At 44.2% G+C, this 26,780-nt stretch overlaps 1 long non-coding RNA gene across 2 annotated transcripts in view; it reads right to left on the reverse strand.

Annotated features, from left to right (window-relative positions):
- Window positions 1–5,438: 5,438 nt before the first annotated feature.
- Window positions 5,439–26,780, reverse strand: part of LOC137378871 (uncharacterized) — a 64,989-nt gene continuing 43,647 nt past the window's right edge. Inside the window, exons 3-4 of one of the 2 annotated variants that reach the window (XR_010976686.1) lie at window positions 22,173–22,242; window positions 5,439–5,516 (exon numbers count right to left, since the gene is read on the reverse strand). This is a non-coding gene — a long non-coding RNA (uncharacterized lncRNA). Of the gene's footprint in view, window positions 5,517–20,980; window positions 21,296–22,172; window positions 22,243–26,780 lie in introns of those variants that run through there. The other variant, XR_010976685.1, reaches the window with a different exon arrangement.

The following is a 26,780-nucleotide window of genomic DNA, read 5'->3' on the forward strand; positions in this document are numbered from 1 at the left end:
TAAATCTGTGTCCTCTTGTTGACAACACTTCTGTCAATGGAAACAGTTTCTCCTGTTTATGAAAACCATTCGTGATTTTTAACACTGCTATCAAATCTCCTCTTAATCTTCACTGCTGTAAGGAGACTAAACCCAGCTTTTCCAGTCTCTCCACATAACTGATGTCCCTCATCATTGGTATCATTCTAGTAAATCTCTTCTGAATCCTCTGTAAGGCCTTGGCATCGCGTCTAAGTTGTTGTGTCCAAAATTGAACACAATAATCCAACTGCGGCCTAACCAACGTTTTATAAAGGTTTAGCGTAACTTCCTTGCTTTTCCACTCTATTCCTCCTGCCAGGTATCCCATATGTTTTTTTAATGGCCTTCTCAGCTTTTCCTGGCATCTTCAAACATTTGTATATATACACCCTCAGGTCTCTCTGTTCCTGCATCCTCTTTAAAATTCTATCATTTAATTCCTATAGTCTCTCCTTATTCTTCTTACCAAAATGTGTGACTTCAAACTTATCTGCATTAAATAGCATCTACCATGTGTTTGCCCATTTTACCAGTCTGTCAATGTTCTCCTGAAGTCTTTTTACTATCCTTCTCATTGTTTACTACAGTCCCAAATTTTGTATCATCTGGGAGCTTTGAAATTATGGCCTGTATACTCAAGCCAAGTAATTAATATATATCAAAATGAGCAGAGGTCCTAATATAGACCCCGGGTAACACCATTGTCTATTTCCCTCCAGTCTGAAAAACAGCCATTCACCACTACTCTCTACTCTCTGTTCCTTAGGTAATTTTGTATCCATGCTGCCACTGTCCCTTTAATCCCATGGACTTTAATTTTACTGACAGGTCTGTTATGCGCTACTTTATCAAACACCTTTTGAAAGCCCATATACACATCAAATGCACGATCCTCATCAACTCTCTCTGTTACTTCATCAAAGAACTCAACAAATTAATCAAACACAATTTGCCTTTAACAAATCCATGCTGGTTTTCGTTTATTTACTCATACTATTCCAAATGCCAAAATAATATTGTCCTGGATTATTGGGCTGAATTTTACCAGCCCCTCAATGCCGTGAGTCGTGGTGCGGGGGCCAGTAAAGTTCTGAGGGGAGAGGCCTACCTTGACCTGTGACGTCGAGAAGGGCCCGCCGCAAATTACCGCCGGCGGTGGGCGCCCCCCCCCACCCCATCGCTCAGCGATGGTACCCCAATTAACTTATGTAAGACGGTACTTACCTCTGCAGATAATGCAGCCCGCCACCTCTCCTGCACACTTCCTCATTTTATTTTGAACAGGCGACCGTCGGGTGCCATCCCATTTACGATTAGAAAAGCCGGCGGGTCATCAGAGGCAGAAGTTTTTGCGACGGAAGGTAAGTTCCGTTTTTAGGGGTCTCATTCTGCATTCTTAAAGGGAGGAGGGAAGGGGGGATTACAGGGGTCTCAGCTCTGCATACTGGAAGGGAGGAGGGCGGAGGGGGGATTACAGGGGTCTCAGCTCTGCATTCTTAAAGGGAGGAGGGAAGGGGGGATTACAGGGGTCTCAGCTCTGCATACTGGAAGGGAGGAGGGAGGAGGGGGGATTACAGGGGTCTCACTCTGCATACTGGAAGGGAGGAGGCAGGAGGGGGGATTACAGGGGTCTCAGCTCTGCATTCTTAAAGGGAGGAGGGAGTGGGTCTGGGATTACTGGAGGGAAAGCTCTGCAGGCATGAAGGGAGGTACAATGTACCCTTCCTCCGTAAACGGTGTACGCTCTGTGTTTGTTTGTGTTTGTGAGGGAGCAATGGCACACTAGTCACCCTGTGTGTGGGGAGGGTGCCAAAAAGGGCAGGAGCATTAAGGTTATGTGGATGGTGGGGGCAGTTGATTCAGCTGGTAGGATCTTGATGTGGTCATGCTGTGCCTCTCTGATTGCCAAGATGGGCAATGCCATGGCACACCACATAGTTGATCCAGGAAAGCACCTGATGTACCCGTCAACACCAATCCCTGCCCTGTTAGGAACCTTCGAATACATGAAGGGTTTAATTTTATTTATCACATGGAAATAGGTGTGGATCATCCTACATTGTGTGATCCTCTGCTCCTAAGGATCCGTATGCACCAGAGGCAAAATCAACAGGTAGGTGCGGTCCACGTAGAGATCCCCGGTCATGAGCAGCAGCCATTGGTTCTGGCACCATTTCTGGAGAACCATAGGTTTTAATGTTCATAGACTGCACCCATATGGGCATCAGGCCTCCCGCCAGGCTACCACCTGCAGACATCACCATTAAAGTAAACGTCTAAATCTAGGTGAAGCTGGTATATGATCACCAGAGATGCTTCATGCAAATCTGTGACCACTTTTCAGGCAGCTGCCATGACACCTGGGACCTGCGCCAGACCCGGTTGCCACCACTGTTCACTGAACTGGCTCAGATGGAGAGGTGGCTTCTTGGAGATAAGGGCTATCCTTTGCAGACATGGCTCCCAACACCAGTGAGAGACTCCACCACTGCTGCAGAGGAGAAATACAATGCCAGCCACTGAGCTATAAGAGCCACCATTGAGCAGGAGGTCGACATGCTGAAAGAGCCTTTCCAATGCCTGTATGGATAGGGTGATGCCCTGTACTACGGGCCGAAAAGGCCAGCTCCTTTCTTTGCTGCTCTGCACAACTATATACCCAATCGGGGCCAGGCCTGGCATGATGAGGAGAGACCTCTCAGACTATGAGGATGCAGAGGACCAACAACATGAAAGGCGCATGGGAGGGCAGATGGCACCTAGGCTCTGTACACAGGGCTAGCAGTGAGCTAGGGATGTACGGCAGTGGCTTATCAGACAAAGGCTGTCTGCTTCATAGGAACCAATATGAGCTCTGCAAGCCACACATCACCCTCACTCACCTGTTGTGCACCAGTCCACATCTGCAGCATTAGAAGCAGCAACTGACTGAGCCAATGTCCATGTCACTGCAACCGTGGAGACGCTCATGAGTAATGGTGGCATGGCAATGATGTTATTGCATACGTTGGCTCTCCTGAAGAACCAACGGTGCAAAGGGGTGTGACATTGGTGCTACATGCTGGCACACATCATTCACACAGAGAAAAGGACACACATGTTGGTGAGAAACATTTAGTGAAAGACGTATTTAAGTTGCTGTGACACCTGTGCATTCCCATTTGTGTCAGTGCGTTCTCTGTAAACGGAGAGGTTGCCCCTTCTTGGTGCAACCTCTGCGCTAGCAACCTGGATGGAGGTAGGCTGCTGATCTGATTGCCTTTTGGCTGTGAATGACTTTGGCACTCATACCCTGTGCACATGAGGCCTAGCAGGCCCTGGCTGGTTGAAGGAATGCTCGTTCATCCTCTTCTGGCATTGTACACTTTGATGGCGGATGGCCCCAGTGGCTATTCACCTCCTCTGCCATCTCCGGCCAGACTGCCTTGTTCAGGCAGGAGGGTCTCTTCTTACCATCACTGGTGAAAAGGACCTCCCACCTTGCCTGCACAGCCTGGAGGAGAGTGAGCAGGGAGCTATCGCTGAACTGTGGGGCCACCTGAAAGCACCCCTCTGCCATCCTCGGCTTTTGATGTGGTCCTTTAAATGCAAAGGTGACTCCACCGTGTAACTGCTCTAACTTCTGGCTGCAAGGTTTGTCTTGCACATGTTTGAAAACCAATGCAGGACTAGTGAGGAAATCTGTGCTGTTGTTTTGGTTTTTCAACTATTGCACATCGCGCATGTTCCCGAACACTTTGCTTCTGCAGCATCTGATCATATTTATTGATGTAATATTTCTAGTTCACAATGCAGCTAGAATATGAACATATTTTCCTGCTCTTTAACAAAGATCATTTAGTTGCAGTTACATGTATTTTCACATAACAGTTAGCAGAGAAATGAATACAGATTTCAAATGCATTTTAGGCTGTGGCTTTTCACAGTCAGATGATTAGAAGCTAGTATGTAATTATTCTTCAATTATGGTTTTATTTCTGTTGTGTATTTGCCTTTTATGGTATATTTAAGTCTCACATCCTGGAATGTGCAAAATTTAGATTATTCACCCAAGTGCAGCACACCTACAAGAAAGAATGATACACTTGAGTGGAAGAAGAGGATTGCAATTTCATAGGACATTGGGACACAGCAGGGTATGTATGTGGCAACAAAGCAGAAAGTGCTGGGGTAACTAAGCAGGTCAGGCAGCATCTGTGGAGAGAGAAACAGGGTTAGCTTTCAGGTCTGTGAACTTGGTCACAGACCTGAAAATTAAATTTGCTTCTCTCTGCACAGATGCTGCCAGACCTGCTGAGTTTCTGCGGCAGTTTCTGCTTTGCTGCCAGATTGACAGCAGCCCCACTCTTCAATAGTGAGGTATTTCTTTGACAGCTGTCAGAAAGCAGGTGCTGGGACGCTTTAAATAAGGCTGCTGCACAGCTGCCAAAGGTCTCTCACTGCGCCGAATGTCCTGCCTCTCCCCACATAATATGGGGTGGGGGAGTGGCGGTGCAGCTCGGCGCACTGATGCTAATGAGCCCCTGCATGAAATGTCGCGGGGGCTCTGCAGCGGCCGCTGAATGCGGGCACCCTGCCGAGTTTAAAGGGCACGATGACTGAATAAAATTCAGCCCAATGTCTCCAAAGTTTCCCCACCACCAGTGATAGGCTGACTGCCCTGTTTTTCCCTCTCTCTCTTTTTTAACCGGGGTTGTAGCATTTGCATTCCTCTAGTCCAACATCACCACCCTCCTATCTAAAGACGATTGGAAGATTATGGCCAGGACCTCCACAATTTCTACCCTTACTTCCCTCGATAATCTAGGATGCATCCCATCTAGACAGGGTGACTTTTCTACTTTGAGGATTGTCAACCTTTTCAGTAGATCTTGTTGTCCAATTTTATCCAATCCAATATCGTTACTGCCACTTCCTTTACTTCTACATTGGCAGCATCCTCTTCAGTAGTGAAGATAGATGCTGCCAAAAGTAGATCAACTTTTGGTCCCTAATTGACCCCACCCTACTGAACTATGAGCCTACCAGTAACTATTGTATTCTTCTCTCCCCATATTCCAACTACAGGCTATTGGATCCCGGACCTATGTAGAAAATCTATTGCCAAACCTTTTCCAATGCTGCTCTTAAGTCAGTCTCTAACAGATAGATGAGAGTGGACATGTTCTCAATATTTTTCTTTTTTTCTCTGTGAGGAAGACAACTAACTTCCTTCCACTCATGACCACCCCTTGACCACAAAGCCAAAATTATGAACCTTAAGTGAGAAATTGTGGATGCAGAAGGCCATACACTACCAGTCTGAGGCACTGTTTTTTAATAAAGCATTTCATCAGATATATAACATATTGTAGGAACTGAAGCAGAGGCATTCATAATAGCATCTTATATCACGTGTTCATTTTTAATCTGTGTTGTTTCATGCTCCTGCTTTAATGATTTTTCTTACCTAGCACTGCTAATCAAATCCATTTATTTTCCAAGATGAACAATTACTGTGAAGAAAAGAAATGAATTAATAAAATATGTTAGAAAAAGTCTGACAGGAATGGACAGCAAGATCTGTGCATCTCAGAATTGAAGGATTTTAATTACGTCACAGTTCACGAAATTCAAACTCAAGCCAGCAATTGCTCTTAATAATTGTACATGTAACGGAGGCTAAACACATCTATGTTAAGGAGTTATCAAAATTAGTTTTTTTTAATTATTTATGTTGAAATATTTTCATTGAAAGGACTGTTTGGTTCGCACATTTAAGCCAGAATTTTACATTGGGCGGGAGGCCCTGCCCACCAGCCAAAATTTCGGGGGTGAGCCTGCCTCCACTGTGCCTGGGGAGCCAAGATTTTTCACTCCCCAGGCACTTAATTGGCCTTGGGTGGAACTACCACCTCTCTGAAGCAGGAAGTCCTGCCTAATGGAGCTGCCGGCAGCTCTGAGTCCCAGCAGTGCCACCGGGAGTGGTGGTCACTGCTGGCACTGCACCCAGCCAATGGCAGCAAGTGGAACGACGGCCTTGGAAAGCAGGTAAGTTTTTGGGGCCTCGGCGGGGGGCAATCCGCCAGGCCCTGGTGAAACAAGAGGGGTTGGTTAAGTAGGGGATGGGAGTATTATGCAGTGGGGGCGGTTGAGCAGTGGGAGGACCTCCATGGGGCACAGGGTGCCCAATCAGGAGGGCACCCCCCAGCCCGCAAAGGGGGCCTTTGTTGCCTGGCTGCCACTGGTAAAATACCAGCAGTGGCAGGAGGAGCCCTTAAGTCATGGTCAATTAGTCACTTAAGGGTTTTGATTGGCCTGGGGCGGGTAGGCCATTTCTCACCGCCACCCTGCGTAAAATTGCAGCAGGGGTGGGAAGGCACCAGGAATGGCACCCACCACCTCCTACTCAATCTTGCAGCCACCCCGCCACCTGGGGGGAGCCGTAAAATTCTGCCCTAAATGTTTATTTAATACAATCTAATACTACTTCGAATTTCTTTAATCCAAATGTGGACTGACTAGTTCATGATGATTGAGATGAAGATTTCAAATGATATGCTGACTAACAAATCTCATCCGGCTGCTCAGCAGTGATAATGTGGCTGAATATCCATACGTATATGTATGCCCGATTGTCACTGCTGACAGAGAGTAATTTTACTACACTAGTGGTAAATGCTCATTGTAAATCAGGAGGTATTTTGTTTTATAAGAGCATTAGATTATGTAACACACAATATAATGTTATATAATGAGGGGAGTATTGACATCCCTTCCATAATTGACATCCCTTCCACCCTCCATCCATAACTCTGCTGCCTGTGTCCAAACTTGGACCAAATCCCCTGTACTCGCTGACCCACTGTGGTTCTCGGTCAGGCAACACTTCAATGTTAAAATTCTCATCCTTGTTTTCAAATCCTTCCATCACCTCATGCCTCCCTATCTCTGTAACCTCCTACAGTCCTACAACCTTCCAAGATTTCTGTGGTGCTTCAATTCTGACCTCTTGGTATTCCCGATTTTAATTGCTCCACCATTGGTGGCTGTGCCTTCAGCTCCCGAGGCCTTAAACTCTGTAATTCCCTCGCTAAAGCTCTCTGTCTCCCTACTTCTCTCCCCAGTTTTAAGATGCTCCTTAACCTCAGAGACGCTCTTTGACCGAGCTTTTGGTCATCTGTCCTAATATCTCCTAATGTGGCTTAGTGTCCAATTTTGTTTGCCTAATGTTCCTGTGAAGTGCCTGGGATGTTTGACTTTGTTAAAAGCTCTATTTAGATGCAAGATGTTCCGGTTGTTTATATAGGGATTACCTTGAGAAAGACCGTCAGCTGCTGAGATGGATAAAACTAGGTTATACCTTTAATGCCACAAAGTCTAACTGAGCCAGAGCAGAAATCTGATCTTGTCCCTGTTCACTTGCTTCCTGTGGGAAGCACTGGAAGGAGCTGCATTCCGAACACTACCTGTGGCATTCCAAGGAGTTGTAGCTGTTTGTAAACATCATAAATACCTGAAGTCTATTATATGTCTTATTTTTACTTTCCTTGTAAATTTCAGGCTTTAGATCAGAAGAAAATGTCTTCCTTTCTTTGCTTTAAAAATATTTAGCAGGTGCAGTACACAGTAACAACTGCGAAATGATGGGCAAGATAGAGACAGGAATGGAGGCAGTGCCATTCCCGACCTTCCCCAAACCTCATACACCTGCTTCTATCCCCTTCCCAAAATCCAAAAACAGGACTGCCCTGGTAGACCTATTGGGCAGGATTTTGTGCTGCCCTTGGACATGGGCACAAGGTGGTGGGAGGCAAACAAAATGGCAGGATGCACCGTTCCTGACGTTGCCCGGGCCCTCTGCCATTTTTTCCGGCGAGGGGAAGGCTGAGGATGGCCTTCCCACCCCAGGCCAATTGAGGCCCTTACGTGGCAAATTAATGACTACTTAAGGGCTTTTTCCCACCTCCACCTCAATTTTGTTGAAGGCAGAGGAGCCTGCCGCTGTGGGGAGCCTGGTGGCCTCCTAGCGGGGTTGGGGGTCCTTCCTTTGGGGCAATCCAGGGTCCCCAGAGGACCACCCTAGAAGCAATGGCCGCACCCCCCTCCACCCAGAAAGACATCCCCCCGTCCTCACCAACACCACCCCCCCCTCACCCTGTCACCAGGGCCTGCCTAAATTGCCCCGGTGAACCCGACAACCCCAACCCAACTTACCTCTTCCGGCGTCTCCTCCAGTCTTTGAGACTGCAGGACATCACTGGCAGTGGCCAGTGCTTCCAGGGTGCTGCAGAGCTGCTGATATTCTGATTGGTTGGCAGCTTTGGAGGCAGGAGCTCGCCCCTTAAGGGAATGGCTTCCCCGATGGTGGGCAATTAATTGGCTGCCTGCTGTGTGATAGCAACAGGATTTCGATGGAAGGCCAAGGGGGTGGGGGAACGGGGTGCGGTCTGCCCCCACCTACTGGCTCGCCGCCAGGATCCCCATTGCCGGAATAAATTCAGGCCCATTGTGTCAGCCTGTTCCTGCCCCACTGAAGGGATTTCTTCCTCACATGACTCTATTTTTGATCCTTTTGACCAGTCTTTTCTTACTTACATCTGTGACTGTTACGATGCCCTCTGTCACTTCAACAGTTTCCAGTTTCCTGGCCCTAACTATCTCCTTTTTATAAAGGATATCCAATCCCTCTATACCTCCATTCCCCTAGAATGATTTGAGAGCTCTCTGCTTCTTCTTAAAACAGAGGCTTAACCAGTCTCCATCTAACACCACCCTCCTCCGCCTGGCTGAACCTGTTTTCACGTCGAACAACTTCTCCTTCAACTCCACTCACTTCCTCCAAATAAAAGGTATTGCTATGCAGGGTACCTGCATGGGTCCTAGCTATTCCTGCCTTTTTGTGGGATATGTGGTACATTCCTTGTTCCAGTCTTACTCAGGTCCTTCCCTCACCTCTTTTTCCAGTACATTGATGACTCTATCAGTGTTGTTTCCTGCTCTTGTCCTAAACTGGAACATTTCATTGAACTAGCTTCCAATTTTCACCCGTATCTCATCTTCACATGGTGCATCTTTAACTCTTCCCTTCCCTTCCTACACTTTTCTGTCTACATTTCTGGGGATAGGCTATCAACGAATATTCACTATAAGCCCAGTGACTCCCACATCTACTTTGACTACATTTCCTTGCACCCCATTTCCTGTAAAGACTCTATTCCATTCTTCCAGTTTCTCCGTTGCCGTTGCAAGCGTTCAGATAACGCAGTCTTCAATACTCGCGCTTCTGATATCTCTTCCTTTTTCCACAACTGTGGATTTAAAAAAAAAATTCTTTCTAGGGATGTGGGCACTGCTGGCAAAGCCAGCATTGTTGCCCATCCCTAATCACCCTTGAGAAGATTGTGGTGAGCTGCCATCATGAACTGCTGCAGTCCATCTGGTGCGTGTACTGCCACAGTGCTGTTAGGAAAGGAGTTCCAGGATTTTGATCCAGCGACAGTGGAGGAACGGTGATATAGTTCCAAGTCAGGTTGCACATCAGTTCAAAAGTCAAGGCTGAAGCATTTGCAACCATCTTCAGCCAGAAGTGCCAAGTGGATGATCCATCTCTGCCTCCTCCTGAGGTCTCCAGCATCACAGATGCCAGTCGTCAGCCAATCCGATTCACTCCACGTGATATCAAGAAATGACTGAAGGCACTGGATACTGCAAAGACTATGGGCCCTGACAACATTCTGGCAATAGTACTGAAGACTTGTGCTCCAGAACTAGCTGTGCCCCTAGCCAACTGTTCCAGTACAACTATAAAACTGGCGTCTACCCGGCAATGTGGAAAATTGTCCAAGTATGTCCTGTACATAAAAAGCAGGACAAATTGAACCCAGCCAATTACCATCCTATCAGTCTACTCTCAATCATCAGCAAAGTGATGGAAGAGGTCTTCAACAGTGCTATCAAGTGGCACTTGCTCAGCAATAACCTGCTCACCGCCAGGGTTACCCGTCTCCTGACCTCAATACAGCCTTGGTCCAAACATGGACAAAACAGCTGAACTCAGGAGGTGAGGTAAGAGTCACTGCCCTTGAAATCAAGGCAGCATTTGACCGAGTATGGCATCAAGGAGCCCTAGCAAAAGTAGAGTCAATGGGAATCAGGGCGAAGGTTCTCTGCTGGTTGGAGTCATACCTAGCACAATGGAAGATGGTCGTAGTTGTTGGAGATCAATCATCTTTGTCCTAGGACATCACTGCAGGAGTTCCTCAGGGAAGTGTCCAATGTCTAACCATCTTCAGCTGCTTCATCAATGACCATCCCTCCATCATAAGGTCAGAAGTGGGAATGTTTGCTGATGACTGCACAATGTTCAGCACCATTCGCGACTCCTCAGATACTGAAGCAGTCCGTGTAGAAATGCAGCAAGACTTGGACAATATCCAGGCTTGGGCTGATAAGTAACACACAAGTGCCAGGCAATGACCATCTCAAGTCCTTCTGATGAAGGGTCACTGACTTGAAACACTAACTTTGCTTCTGTCTCCACAGATGCTGCCAGACCTACTGAGTATTTCCAGCATTTCTTGTTTTTATTTCAGATTTCCAGCATCTGCAGTATTTTGCTTTTATTTATTATAAGAGAGAATCTAACCATCTCCCCTTGACATTCAACGGCATTACCATTGCTGAATCCCCCACTATCAACATCCTGGGGATTACCATTGACCAGAAACTGAACTGACCAGCCCCATAAATGCTGTGACTACAAGAGCAGGTCAGAGGCTGGGAATTCTGTGGCAAGTAACTCACCTCCTGACTCCCCAAAGCCTGTCCACCATCTACAAGGCACAAGTCAGGATGGAATACTCTCCACTTGCCTGGATGGGTGCAGCTCCAACAACACTCAAGAAGCTCGACACCATCCAGAACAAAGCAGCCCGCTTGATTGGCACACGATCCACAAACATTCACTCCCTCCACCGCCGATGCACAGTGGCAGCAGTGTGTACCATCTACAAGATGCACCGCAGCAGCGGACCAAGGCTCCTTAGACAGCACCTTCCAAACCCGCGACCTCTACCACCTCGAAGGACAAGAGCAGCAGACTCATGGGAAAATTACCAGCTGCAAGCTCCCGTCCAAGTCACACACCATCCTGACTTGGAACTATATTGCCGTTCCTTCACTGTCGCTGGTCAAAATCCAGGAACTCCCTTCCTAACAGCACTGTGGGTGTACCTACCTCACATGGACTGCAGCGGTTCAAGAAGGCAGCTCACCATTACCTTCTCAAGGGCAATTAAGGATGGGAAATAAATGCTGGCATAGCCAGTGATGCCCACATCCCATGAATGAATAAAAAAAAGAAAAATTTATTGCCCATCCCTAATTGCCCTTGAGAAAGGTGGTGGTGAGCTGCTTTCTTGAACCGCTGCAGTCCTTGGGGATTTAGGTACATCAACAGTCCTGTTAGGAAGGGAGTTCCAGGATTTTGACCCAGCGACAGTGAAGGAATGGCAATATAGTTCCAAGTCAGGATTAGATGTGTGGCTTGGAGGAGAACTGGCTGGTGGTGTTCCCATGCATCTTGTGCCCTTGTCTTTCTAGGTGACAGAGATCATGAGTTTGGAAGGTGCTGTTGAAGGAGCCTTGGTGCGTTGCTGCAGTGCATCTTGTAGTTGATACACACTGCTACCACAGTCCATCGTTGGTGAAGGGAGTGAATGTTGAAGGTGGTAGATGGGATGTCAATCAAGCTCGCTGCTTTGTCCGAATGGTGTTAAGCTTCTTGTGTGTTGTTGGAGCTGCACCCAGCCAGGCAAGTGGAGAGTATTCCATCACACTCCTGACTTGTGCTTTGTAGATGGTGGATAAGCTTTGGGGAGTCAGGAGGTGAGTTACTCGCCGCAAGATTCTTAGCCTCTGACCTGCTCTTGTAGCCATGGTATTTATATGGCTGCTCCAGTTCAGTTTCTGGTCAATGGTAGCCCTAGGATGTTGAAAGTGGGAGATTCAGCGATGGTAATACCATTGAATGTCAAGGGGAGATAGTTAGATTCTCTCTTGTTGGAGATGGTCATTGCCTGGCACTTGTGTGGCACAAATGTTACTTGCCACTTATCAGCCCAAGCCTGGATATTGTCCAGGTCTTGCTGCACTTCTTCACGGACTGCTTCAGTATTTGAGGAATCGTAAATGGTGCTGAACATTATGCAATCATCAGCGAACATCCTCACTTCTGACCTTATGATTGAAGGAAGGTCATCGATGAAGCAGCTGAAGATGGTTGGGCCGAGGACACTACCCTGAGGAACTTCTGCAGTGATGTCCTGGAGCTCAGATGATTGACCTCCAACAGCCACAGCCATCTTCCTTTGCGCTAGGTATGACTCCAACCAACAGAGAGTTTTCCCCCCTGATTCCCATTGACACCAGTTTTGCTAGGACTTCTTGATGCCATACTCGGTCAAATGATGCCTTGATGTCAAGGACAGCCACTCTCACCTCACCTCTTGAGTTCAGCTCTTTTGTCCATGTATGAACCAAGGCTGTAATGAGGTCAGGAGCTGAGTGGCCCTGGCGGAACCCAAACTGAGCATCAGTGAGCAGGTTATTGCTAAGCAAGTGCTGCTTGATGGCACTGTTGATGACACCTTCCATCACTTTACTGATGATTGAGAGTAGCCTGATGGGGCGGTAATTGGCCTGGTTGGACTTGTCCTGCTTTTTGTGTACAGGACGTACCTGGGCAATTTTCCACATTGCTGGGTAGATGCCAATGTTGCAACTATACTGGAACAGCTTGGCTAGGGATGCAGCAAGTTCTGGAGCACAGGTCTTCAGTACTATTGTCCGAATATTGTCAGGACCCATAACCTTTGCAGTATCCAGTGCCTTCAGTTGTTTCTTGATATCACGCGGAGTGAATCGAATTGGCTGAAGACTGGCATCTGTAATGCTGGGAACTTCAGGAGGGGGCCGAGATGGATCATCAACTCAGCATTTCTGGCTGAAGATTGTTGCAAATGCTTCAGCCTTATCTTTCGCCCTGATGTGCTCGGCTCCCCCATCATTGACGATGGGGATATTTGTGGAGCCACCTCCTCCAGTTAGTTGTTTAATTGTCCACCACCATTCACGACTGGATGTGGCAGGACTGCAGAGCTTAGATCTGATCCGTTGGTTATGGGATTGCTTAGCTCTGTCTATTGCATGCTGCTAATGCAGTTTGGCATGCAAGTAGTCCTGGGTTGTAGCTTCACCAGGTTGACACCTCATTTTGAGGTATGCCTGGTGCTGCTCCTGGCATGCTCTCCTGCACTCTTCATTGAACCAGGGTTGGTCTCCTGGCTTGATGGTAATGGTAGAGTGGGGGATATGCCGGGCCATGAGGTTACAGATTGTGGTTGAGTACAATTCTGCTGCTGCTGATGGCCCACAGCGCCTCATGGACGCCCAGTTTTGCATTGCTAGATCTGTTCGAAATCTATCCCATTGAGCATGGTGATAGTGCCACACAACACGTTGGACGGTATCCTCAATGTGAAGGCGGGTCTTCGTCTCCAGAACGACTGTGCGGTGGTCACTCCTCCCAAAACAGTCATGGACAGAAGCCTCTGCGGCAGGCAGATTGGTGAGGACAAGGTTAAGTATGTTTTTCCCTCTTGTTGGTTCCCCCACCACCTGCCGCAGATCCAGTCTCGCAGCTATGTCCTTTAGTACTCCGCCTGCTTGGTCAGTAGTGGTGCTACCAAAGAACAAAGAACAAAGAACAGTACAGCACAGGAACAGGCCATTCGGCCCTCCAAGCCTGCGCCGATCTTGATGCCTGCCTAAACTAACACCTTCTGCACTTCCGGGACCCATATCCCTCTATTCCCTTCCTATTCATGTATTTGTCATTGATGACTGTATCGGTGCCGTTTCCTGCTCCCGCCCCGAACTCGAAAACTTTATCAACTTTGCTTCCAATTTCCACCCTTCTCTCACCTTTACATGGTCCATCTCTGACACTTCCCTTCCCTTCCTCGACTTCTCTGTCTCCATCTCTGGGGATAGGTTGTCTACCAATATCCATTATAAGCCCACTGACTCCCACAGCTACCTCGACTACACTTCTTCACACCCTACCTCCTGTAAGGACTCCATTCCATTCTCCCAGTTTCTCCGTCTCCGACGCATCTGCTCTGATGATGCTACCTTCCATGACGGTGCTTCTGATATGACCTCCTTTTTCCTCAACCGAGGATTTCCCCCCACTGTGGTTGACAGGGCCCTCAACCGTGTCCGGCCCATTCCCCGCACCTCTACCCTCACCCCTTCCCCTCCCTCCCAGAACCGTGACAGGGTTCCCCTTGTCCTCACTTTTCATCCCACCAGCCTCCATATCCAAAGGATCATCCTCCGCCATTTTCGCCACCTCCAGCGTGATGCCACTACCAGTCGCATCTTCCCCTCCCTTCCCCTGTCAGCATTCCGAAGGGATCGTTCCCTCCGCGACACCCTGGTCCACTCCTCCATTACCCCCACCACCTCGTCCCCGTCCCAGGGCACCTTCCCTTGCAATCGCAGGAGGTGTAATACCTGCCCATTTACCTCCTCTCTCCTCACTATCCCAGGCCCCAAACACTCCTTTCAGGTGAAGCAGCGATTTACTTGTACTTCTTTCAATGTAGTATACTGTATTCGCTGTTCACAGTGTGGTCTCCTCTACATTGGGGAGACCAAGCGCAGACTGGGTGACCGCTTTGCGGAACATCTCCGCTCAGTCCGCAAGCAGGACCCTGAGCTTCCGGTTGCTTGCCATTTCAACACTCCCCCCTGCTCTCATGCTCACATCTCTGTCCTGGGATTGCTGCAGTGTTCCAGTGAACATCAACGCAAGCTCGAGGAACAGCATCTCATCTACCGATTAGGCACACTACAGCCTGCCGGACTGAACATTGAGTTCAATAATTTCAGAGCATGACAGCCCCCCACTTTACTTTCATTTTTAGTCATTTTTAGTTATTTTTTCTTCCTTTTTTTTACATTCCTTTTTACATTTTTTGCATTTATTTCATTTCATCTTAGTTTGTTCAGTTTGCTTACCCACTGTTTTTTTCAGGTTGTTTTTCTTCAGGTTTGCACTTGCTGATGTTCTATATTCAGTATATTCACACCTAATCTGTACTAATGCTTTGTCTTTCAAAACACCATTAACATATTGTTTGCCTTTGCTCTGTGACCTTTTGGTCAGCTATGTGGCCTGGTCCAATCTGCACCTTCTCCTTTGTTATCTCTTGCCCAACCCCCACCTCACTTGTTTATAATCTGTGACTTTTCTAATATTTGTCAGTTCCGAAGAAGGGTCACTGACCCGAAACGTTAACTCTGCTTCTCTTTCCACAGATGCTGCCAGACCTGCTGAGTGAATCCAGCATTTCTTGTTTTTGTTGCATGTATTTGTCAAGATGTCTCTTAAACGTCGCTATCGTATCTGCTTCCACCACCTCCACTGGCAGCAAGTTCCAGGCACTCACCACCCTCTGTGTAAAAAACTTGCCTCGCACATCCCCTCTAAACTTTGCCCCTCGCTCCTTAAACCTATGTTCCCTAGTAACTGACTCTTCCACCCTGGGAAAAAGCTTCTGACTATCCACTCTGTCCACGCCACTCATAACTTTGCAAACCTCTATCATGTCACCCCTCCACCTTCGTCGTGCCAGTGAAAACAATCCAAGTTTTTCCAACCTCTCCTCATAGCTAATGCCCTCCAGACCAGGCAACATCCTGGTAAACCTCCTCTGTACCCTCTCCAAAGCCTTCACGTCCTTCTGGTAGTGTGGTGACCAGAATTGCACGCAATATTCTAAGTGTGGCCTAACTAAGGTTCTGTACAGCTGCAACATGACTTGCCAATTTTTATACTCTATGCCCCGACCGATGAAGGCAAGCATGCCGTATGCCTTCTTGACTACCTTATCCACCTGCGTTGCCACTTTCAGTGACCTGTGGACCTATACATCCAGATCTCTCTGCCTGTCAATACTCCTAAGGGTTCTGCCATTTACTGCATACCTCCCACCTGTATTAGACCTTCCAAAATGCATTACCTCGCATTTGTCCGGATTAAACTCCATCTGCCATTTCTCTGCCCAAGTCTCCAACCGATCTCTATCCTGCTGTATCCTCTGACAATCCTCATCACTGTCCGCAACTCCACCAACCGTTGTGTCGTCCGCAAACTTACTAATCAGACCAGCTACATTTTCCTCCAAGTCATTTATATATACTACAAACAGCAAAGGTCCCAGCACTGATCCCTGCGGGACACCACTAGTCACATTCCTCCATTCAGAAAAACACCCATCCACTGATACCCTCTGTCTTCTATGACCGAGCCAGTTCTGTATCCATCTTGACAGCTCACCTCTGATCCCGTGTGACTTCACCTTTTGTACCAGTCTGCCATGCGGGACCTTGTCAAAGGCTTTACTAAAGTCCATACAGATAACATCCACTGCCCTTCCTTCATCACCGAGCTACTCTTGGTAATGGACATTGAAGTCCCCCACCCAGAGTACGTTTTGTGCCCTTGCCACCCTCAGTGCTTCTTCCAAGTGGTGTTTAACATGGAGGAGTACTGACTTATCAGCTGAGGGAGGGCGGTAGGTGGTAATCAGTACAAGGTTACCTTGCCCGTGTTTGACCTGATGCCATGAGACTTCATGGGGTCTGGAGTCGATGTTGAGGACTCCCAGGGCAACTCCCTCCCTACTGTAGACCACTGTCCCGCCACCTCTGCTGGGTATGTCCTGCCTTTGGGACAGGACATACCCACGGATAGTGATTGCAGTGTCTGGGACATTGTCTGGAAGGTATGATTCCATGAGTATGACTATGTAAGGCTGTTGCTTGGCTAGTCTGTGGGACAGCTCTCCCAACTTTGGCACAAGCCCCCAGATGTTAACAAGGTGGACTTTGCAGGGTCGACAGGGCTGGGTTGGCTGTTGTCATTTTCGGTGCCTAGGTCGATGCCAGGTGGTCCGTATGGTTTCATTCCTTTTTATTGACTTCGTAGCGGTTAGTTCAAACTGAGTGGCTTGCTAGGCCATTTCAGAGGGCATGTAAGAGTTAACCACATTGCTGTGGGTCTGGAGTCACATGTAGGCCAGACCAGGTAAGGACAGCAGATTTCTTTCCCTAAAGGACATTAGTGAACCAGATGGGTTTTTATAACAATCGAAAATGGTTTCATGGCCATCATTAGACTAGTTTTTAATTCCAGCGATGGTCTAACCTGCAATGCCCACATGCCATGAACAAACGAATAAAAAAATATACGTCTCTCCTTGTCCTCACCTTCCACCCCACCAGCCTCCATTTTCAATGGATCATCCTCTGCCATTTCCACAGCCTCCAGCGTGATGTCACCACATCTTCCTCTCCCTTTCAGAATTCTGAAGGGACCACTCACTCCGTGACACCCTGGTCCACTCCTCAGTCACACCAACACCCCTCCCTTTCCTGTGGCACCTTTTCATGCAAGCACAGTAGATGCAACATCTACCCTTTTACCTCCTCCCTTCTCACTGTTCAAGGGTTGAAACACTCCTTCCAAGTGAAACAGTGTTTTACTTGTACTTCTTCCCATTTAGTATACTGTATTTGCTGCTCACAATATGGTGTCCTTTACACTGGGGAGCCCAAACGCAGACTGGGGGAATCACTTTGCAGAACATCTCCATTCAGTCTGCAAGCATGACCCTGAGCTTATAGGTGCCTGTCATTTCAAACTTTGCTCCCACTCTGACCTTTTTGTCCTTGGCCTGCTGCAGTTTTACAATGAAGCTGAATGCAAGCTTGAAGAACAGCACCTCTTCTTTTGACTGGACACTGTACAGCCTTCTGGACTCAATATTAAGCTCAACAATTTTAGATCATAACCTCTGCCCCCATTTTGTTCAAGATTTTTTGGCTGATTCGGCTTTCCTTCTTGTTCCTTTTATTATAGACAGGCCGTAAGTGGTGTGGGTGGCTTCCACTTTTCACCTCCAAATTGACCACAGATGGTATTTTGTTAAAAATAGTGCGTTAGTCCCTGAGTGTTTTTAGGGTCAAATAAACAGACAAATGATATGTTTCCTCATAGGTTAAAAAAAGAAAACTATTTTTAAACAATTCCTGAAATGGTCGAAATCTCACCCAACACACATTCACAGACGTACGAACCCACTAGAATAGATACAGAGCAAAGTGTCGGATGCAATTAAAGTCCAAATTACCGTATTAGAGTCCATTGCTTAAAAAACCTTCAGAGTTTCTTTCGGGAGGAAATTTTATAACAGTGTTGCAGGCCTGAATGTTCCTTATCTTGGAGTTGCTGAAGTGTTATAGTCTTCTGTGATTAAAACTCAGCCCAAAAGTTGGTGGTGTGAATCCTGATTTACTTTCACAGATGGAGAATCTTAAAGTCACCTTGCAATTTCCCTGCTGCAGTGGTTGTTCAAGTTGTTATTCAGCAGGGTTCTTCTGCTTAGCTGGACCGTATCTCACAGCTTCTGGCTGGAACTGGCTTTCTGTGGTCTTTGCTTGATTCCCGTCTCTCTCCAAAGAGCTACGTTTTAATGCAAAAACCCATCACATCTGAGTCTCTGTCAGGTGACAAAGGGCCGTCACCCCCGGTCTGATCACACAATGGACCAGGATCTGGAAACCATTGCTATCTGTTGACTTCTGGATGGGCACCATTCTGTTACAATGATGCCACTTCAAACCTATTCATCTTATCTTGGGCTGTGGAGTCAGTCTGTCCACAGAACCTTTGTTAGTTCCATTCCTGTAGTTAGGAGTCATTAACATGAAAAAGACTTCTTTCCATTTCAATGTGTTTTCCCCAAAGCTAATTCAGATGCAGTTAATGAGTTTTGTCTTTGTAGACAGGCTTATAAATTGACAGTACAGGAGGGGTCATCTGACCTCTACTCCATTTTGTCTGTGGTACAATATGCCAATTTTCTTGTGGTTCAGTTCAACAGTTGACTTTTATTTCATAATTCCTCCAGCTCATTGCTTATTTCATCGCGGCTCCTTCCGGGCATAACCCTTTTTAAAATCCCTTTACTTCGCATGCAGATGGCTGCTATCCTATCATTCACACCTCATCTAGACACATCTTTTGTTTTTTTACCTGTCTCATTATCACTTCCTTTGTGCTTTGCTGGCAAGCTTGTCATGTCTGAAAATGTCACACAGAGATAGGATTGGGCTCAGTTGTAACTCCCACATTCAAGCCAGAGTCAAATATCTTGATAACATGCATATATGTAGAATGGTAATTTGACAAGGTATCAGAAGGTGGATTAGAAATTGGTAAGAACATTAAATTGAGATGGGAGAGAATGCTGAGTAGGAAACTCTAGGGATTGGAATTGGAATTGCTACTTGGATCTAGAAACTCAATGTAAATTGGTTAAATTTGCAAATGATCTCACACAAGGAGGTCCAGTTGTTACTTGAAACGGCAGTGGAGGAGATACAATATAGTTTGGACAAAATATGTAATTGGGCAGAACAATGGCAGATAAAATGTAATATGGACAAGTGTAATGTACTGCATGTAGGAAAAAAATATGAGTGAGCTTCATATTCCATAGACGATGTTGAAATAGCTTTGAAAGAAATTGAAAGCGATCTATGAATCTTAATAGGCACAACATTTAACATGTACGACCAAAGCAGAACAGCAATTATCAAAGCAAATAGAATACTGAACAATATAGCTACTATAGTAGAATGCAAGTCAGAGGAAGTCATGCACAAACTAGTCACTGAGACACACAGTAGATAGTCAGACACTGGAAGCAGTTCAGATAATATTCATGAAGCTGATTGCTATTGTAAGAGGTCTGGATTAGTAGGAAAGTCTGCAGAGACTTCGACTTTTCATCCTTGAAGGGAGATTGTATAAACATATATAAGGTAACATATGGTCTTGAAAAGGGAAATCTGAAATATGACTTCAAACTAAAAATGACAGCAATCAAATTTAGAATTTATGTCTGGAAATTCTTCTTCACACAAGCTGCTCTCAAAAAATAGAAATGACTTTCAAATAGATTAGTGGAGGCAAGAAGAATGTAATTTTTCAATTAAAAAAATGTAGACACTGTGATGAGAGGAATGTCGCATCTTTGTGGATGGATGAACTAAAAAGGCCTTTCTCATCCATATTTATCTTGTGATCTTGTGACCAGTGCCCATGTAGCTATACCCCAAGATGAGTCAGGACCTTCAGGAGAAAATGTGGAGGAGGGAAACATGAAACCGGAGTGATAGTTTAAAAGGAAAAAAATGTAAAATACAAGAACAATGCCAAAATAAAATAATTAGGAACTTCATTCTCTAAATTTCATTGCAAGATCTTTTTGAAATTGTCATGCCATTGCATATTGATATGTTAAATCACCTTATTTAAAACATGATAAAATGTACATTATTCATTCTGTAAGTGATTTAAATAAACTTCAGACACAAAGAATATAAACTTTTATTTTATATGGTCAGGAGAAGAGGGAAATAAATGTTTCATCTTTAAAGTGCCCTTTGTCATATCTACATCATGGCTCATTTAATGAGCTTGTTCAATTACGCATGAACTTGGTGTATATCTGTGTATCACAAAATGCTTTAGTCTGGATTATCATCAATTCTCACCAGGTGCAACTGTTGAAATAAGCCATTTCAATCAAGACCCGTTGCCAGGTTGCAGAGAAGGGTCATATTTCCAAACCCATCTGTGAAATTGACAAAAAACTCAGTCTACTGTGTCTCTTATTTCCTGCATACAGACAGCCTTTGGGTGGTGCTTTTGTGCAATGTTGAAGTTTCAGTGCAGACTTAAGCTCTACCATCCTTTCTGCAGCCCAAACACATACAATAATATTTCTTTCTGACACAGGAAAGATAAATTAGGACTGTTCTTGTTATTCAATTTTGCATATTATTTCAGGACACTGAGATGACATAAAAAATCTTTTTCGAACTGATACAAGAATAAGTGGAAGATGTTTTGGAGTGTCTTTCTCTCATCACACTGTACCCATTATCAAATTGTTTTGTCTGTATATAGGAACATAGAGTAAATTTATCATATAACAGTTAATCTAATGGGTGTCTAAAATGATTGCTTATATACAACTTGTTAAGTTTTGTCTTTTGATAACGGTTTAAGAATTGTTATATTTTAACATCTTACTGTTTTGGGGTTTTTTTAGCTTGTGGAAATCTATGCCGACCATCCCACAACTTCCTTTATCTGCGAGATTTCAAAGAAATAATTAACAAATATGTTTTATTGGTAAACTGTTCCAAAGGTTAAAGATCACATATTAAAAAGCTCTATCTTAAAAAAAAATAAATCATCATCCTATTGTTCATACAGTTACCCATTTCCATATTATTTTGGGAATGTTTTAAAGTTTGCTTCATTATAGCAGGAAGATGTTAAACTTATCAATAAAACCTACTTTAAACAGAATAATTTCATGCTTCTCTTTATACTGGCTTCATCTGAGATAGCAATCACCTTTAAAACTGAAATCCACCTCCCAGCCCAAGCCAGGTTCCTGAAAGTCAGGTTCCATCTGTGTCGTCAGTACCTGAGCGCCTGATGCTTCCCAGAGAGAGCAATTAGGGGAGCAGTCATGACTGGATTCTGAGCTAATTTTTTTAAGTACCTTTATATCTGTTGAGGTAAAGTATTGTATAATCACTATTGAATTTGATAAAATGTCTCACCAAGGCTTTAGGTCAAAGTTTTTATTTAAAGTCACATTTGCCTGGCAGACTGTGTGATGTGGTGTCTGTTTAAATTTTAATGGTGAAAACTTTGCAAACCATATTTTAAATTTGGTCTCTTGATATTATTGCAGACCCGATTATTGTCTCTTGACCATTGAGTTATGCCTGGAGCTGCTCTTTCACATTTAAGGCCTATAGCTAAGGCAATCTGTGGCAATTGATCATGTCTATTTGCACTACTTGTGACATTGTACGGCAGCCCCAAAGAGTGTACAGTATGCCTGCCTAACTACTCATCTTAATGATCCACTAAATCTTAACCTAATTGGAAAATATTAAATGAGTCACCCCAAGTCATTCTCAAACCTCTATGTGTTGAATAGGATACTGACCTTTAAAAAAAAGTGACACGTCCTGCTCACACTGCAGAAGACATTGGCTGAAGTCAGGTACAACTTATTCCTGTTAGAGAAATATTTAAAACATTTTAAAGAAAATTAGAACAATTAAAATTAATTGTGAAAAACATAGCCAGTAATTGTCACAATAACAGCTAACTAAACATTTTTGTAGTTGTTATCTCAATCTGTAGAACATAGACAGGCAGACAGGTATGCTGGGATACTGTATTAAGAAAAGTGTTGACTAAGCAAGATTTCACTAGACAAATGTCTGCTCATTGTGTGAAGCATGAAGGCCATGATAGATGATTTCAAACAACAGAGCGCAGCCAGTGAGACAAAATTAGTGTTGTTTTAATTACCAGTGTCTGTAATGTTATCTATCTATAACTGTCTCAAAATGGACTGTCAATGAGTAGAATAGAGGAATGGGGGAGAGGAGCCCTGAACAGATTCACCCTTTTGGGTGCAGCTGTTATCTGCACTTTCTCAGAAAATTTGTCTGTTCTACTAAAAAATAATCATTCACCCCTTTCCATAAACAGTCTTTCAAGGACCAATTTGTTTTTTTGCAGCTTCTTACAGTAGCACCTTTTATCTTCCATTTGTAATAAAGACATTGGTATTGTCCATTAAAGAATTGCTTGAAGGTCAGGGTGATGTTTTTTGCAATAAAAGTGGTTTGCTTGATATTCTGCAGCAGAGATCTCAGCCACTCTATGTTATGTTCTATGTCAGTCTCAGAGAGCATCTCGATCCGAAGATGCTTTCTTTTGTCCATTAGGATGAGTGACTTTATTTGTTTCCATACATTACCGATGTTTTTGAAAACTAAGTATTTCTTTCTTTTAAGTCTTGTTGAGATGAAGGATATCCTGTCTCCCCTAGTGCTTTTCAAAATGGCCCATATGACACATTCTACAAATGAGCATGGAGAGCAATCGAGCTAATAGATTACAGTAATTATCCAATCTTTGGCTAGTTTGTATTGGCAAACTATAAATACAGTACACATTAGAACAAGGTGCTTACAGAATGTACATGAAAGGTCAAAGTAATTTGCAAGCTGCTAGTCATTAGAATATGCTAAAAACCATTGCTTCAGGGTTCAGATTTTAATGATGAATACATTGATTATTAAACAGTGTACGAAAAATGCACCAGAGCCACTGTAGTGTGTTCACAGGTCGCCTTCTTTAGGAGAGAAAATCAACTAAGCTCCAGAATGTGAACATTGAGAAATATAATTGCAATGTGAAAATTCCTCAGAGGAACTTGGCACATATTAAAAGAAAAAAACTTGAGACATGTTTGTGATAAGATTACTAATAAATCTCTTGTAAGTCTTAGACTCCTGACAATAGCATAGCAAAAGAGTACTTCATCTTCAAATACTGCAGAATTTAGGATTGGTCACAAACAATCTAAATTATGACTGATGCTAGGCAGATGCTGTGCTGCACGGTGTTGCCCATCATAAATCTCTTGTTCCTTATATGCAAATTAAATTCCATTTTGAAAGATAATTCTTCAAATGAACATCATGTGTAAATGCAGGTCCAACACTGATTATTGCTCGTGTGTGCAAACTCTGCCACACAATAAGTATTGCATTCACCTAGGGCAGTGATACAACTTAGCATATTTTTGTTACAGACGGTAGTTTTTACAGTGAGTTAAGGTTTTCACTCACTAAATAGCTTCACTGGAGCTTGTGGCAGAGTAAGACAGTAGCAGAGTGTAAACAGCAGCCACTTTCTGAGCTGTCTGCTCACTCTTTCTCTTCAGTGACAGAGCAGAGGTACTTGTTCAGTGACTGCTTGTCTTGTCTGGTCAAAATCATCAGGTTTCTTTCAGTTCTCTGAGACCATGAGCACCTGGGTCGGCTCCAAATAAAGCACAAGGGGATGATATTTTTCCTTTATTGGTATGTGTCTTATGGCTGCCTTGTCCATCATGTTAAGTCAGTGTCAGTGCCACTGACATGTAGATTCCTTGAGTTTTTTTCCTTCTGTGTTTTAACCTGCACTTAGACATTTATCACATATATTCAATAACCATTTTCAATACCTGTACACAAAAATGCCAGTACCTGTAGATTGAATTAATTGATTTAAAAGCCTTGTGTTACAAGAATCATAATCATTCATATAATGAATGAAAAAAGCATATTGTGAGGGTTATGAAGTAGTATGCTACTACTGGTAATGACAGCATTGTGTACAGAGCACTTCAATTAAAATTCATAATATTGAAAACCAGGTTATCTTTCACCTACACTACCACATTTTTCAAAATCCTGACAAGTGTCATTTTTATGCCTAGGTTTCTCTTCTGAAGCGCATGGATTATATTTTATTAAACAAGTCCTTTGTGATTGAACCATCATAGCATGAAAAAGTTTCATACTAATATCTTTCAGCATTACGTATATACTTTTACCAATTAAACATTTTCAACTCTTCTTGATGGTAAATGACTTTTTCTGCTTAAAGGGACAATATCTTTATGAGAAATTGTTTGGCAAATGTCTATTTCTTTGTGCAAGGAGAACATTTGCACTGTGATGACATCATACACAAATAACACAATGTTGAGTTTCAACATGACGTGCATTTGTAAACATGTTGAAAAAGATTTTGCAAGTACTTTCTTTTGCTGAAGGTGATGTTCCTTTAAAGATAGATTTCTATAACTTCAGCTATAATGATATCTATCGTGACCGTACTCAATATTCATACTACAAGGCTGTAACCTGCATATCAGAGTGCTAACTGCTAATCCATTCATTAGGCATTTTATGCAAATATTGTTTGTTTATAAACAAATTAGCTATAAGGATTTTCAAAACAGGTGCTGTAGTGTGAATGCGCACTAAATGATGTGGTACTGAAAGAATTAATTAGACCTTCAGATGTAATTAGTTGCAATAATTTGTGTGATTAGCGGCTTGGTTAAGAAGTTAGACACATGCATTGTAATGCATGAAAGAGCCACTACAGTAGCTTTTAGTTACATACAGTGTACATGATATATCCTCACATGTGCAAAATTTTTCAAAAAGTGCTGACAATGCTGCAGTTAATTACAAAGGTTCTGTGAAATCTTTTTGAGCCATAGATAGTGGACAAGTCATTCTGTCATCAAGGCATTACTACAATTTGGTATTTTTGTTCTTTTCTGATGATTTTAAACCCTAACCCTAACCCTAACCCTAAACCCTTTTAAAATCTATGCCACAATATATTAGTTTAGTATTTTTGTGTATTATTTGTCCCTTATTAAGATCCTGTGCTTACATATTAAAACTACAACCGTTCACAAATACATATTCCAGGCATAAAATTGATCATCAAACTCCATCCTGCAATCCTGAAAACATTAGAATACAATCCTTTTTGGAGATTACGTATCAATGATGTCAGCCACCAAAATGTGATCCAGCAATTTATTTGAAAATATAAAGTTTATTTACTCACCAGAAATAATCATATTTTGTATTGCGATCGTTTGATGCAATATGCTTAAATAGCAATACTTGCTTTTATAGAGCACCTTTCATCTTGATATGTTTCAAAGTGCCTTACAGGGCAAAATTATTGAAGGGCAGTGACAGATGTCATGTAGACTAAAATGACAGATTCGTAAATCTCCAGTGAAGCTGACATCTACACTGTCACACTCATTGCTGGCTCAGTGAGGGCGATTTTGACTTTTAGTTGACTGACTGGCTGGCCGCTCGTTCTGGTAACAGAGACACCACTGATTGTGAGAACCTGTCCTCATTTAAATCTGGTAGGTGAACTCCAGGGCACCAAGCAGCTGTCCCACTGAAGTTTTCCAGATTGAAGCCTCAAGATCAGGCCTGGATAGCTGCCAGGGGACGGTAGCATTGTGGCTGTGTAACTGGACCAGTCATCCAGAGGTCTGTGCTAATAATCTGGAGACATGAGTTCAAATCCCATCAGAGCAGCTGGAGAATTTAAATTTAATTAGATAGCTCTGGAATAAAAGTTAATATCAGTAATAGTGATCATGAAACTACCAGATTGTCGTTTAAAAACCCCCCACCTGATTCACTAATAATCTTTAGGGAAGGAACTCTGCCGTTCTTAAGCAGTCTGGCCTTTGTCAGACTCCAGACCCACAGCAATGTGGTTGACTGTTAACTGACCTATGAAATAGCCTAGCAAACAACTGAGTTGTATCCAACCTCGACGTAAAAATCTAGGAATAATTCCGAATGGACCACCTAGCATCGACCTAAGCACCGAACATGACAAAGGCACATCCAGTCCCGACAACTCTGCAAAATTCTCCTCACAAACATCAGGGGTCTTGAGCCAAAATTGGAAGAGCTGCCCCACAGACTAGTCAAGCAACAACCTGACATAGTCATACTCACAGAACCATACTTGTTAGCCAATGTCCCCGACTCCTTCATCACTATTCCTGTATATATTCTAACCTACCAGCAAGACAGACCCACAGAGCAGCAGTACAGTGGTATATAGTTAGCAGGGATTGGTCCTGGGAGTCCTCCACATCGACTCGCGACACCATGAAGTCTCATGGCATCATGTCAAACATGGGCAAGGA

Source organism: Heterodontus francisci, chromosome 17 (assembly GCF_036365525.1).
Source record: "Heterodontus francisci isolate sHetFra1 chromosome 17, sHetFra1.hap1, whole genome shotgun sequence".
Lineage (NCBI taxonomy): Eukaryota > Metazoa > Chordata > Chondrichthyes > Heterodontiformes > Heterodontidae > Heterodontus > Heterodontus francisci.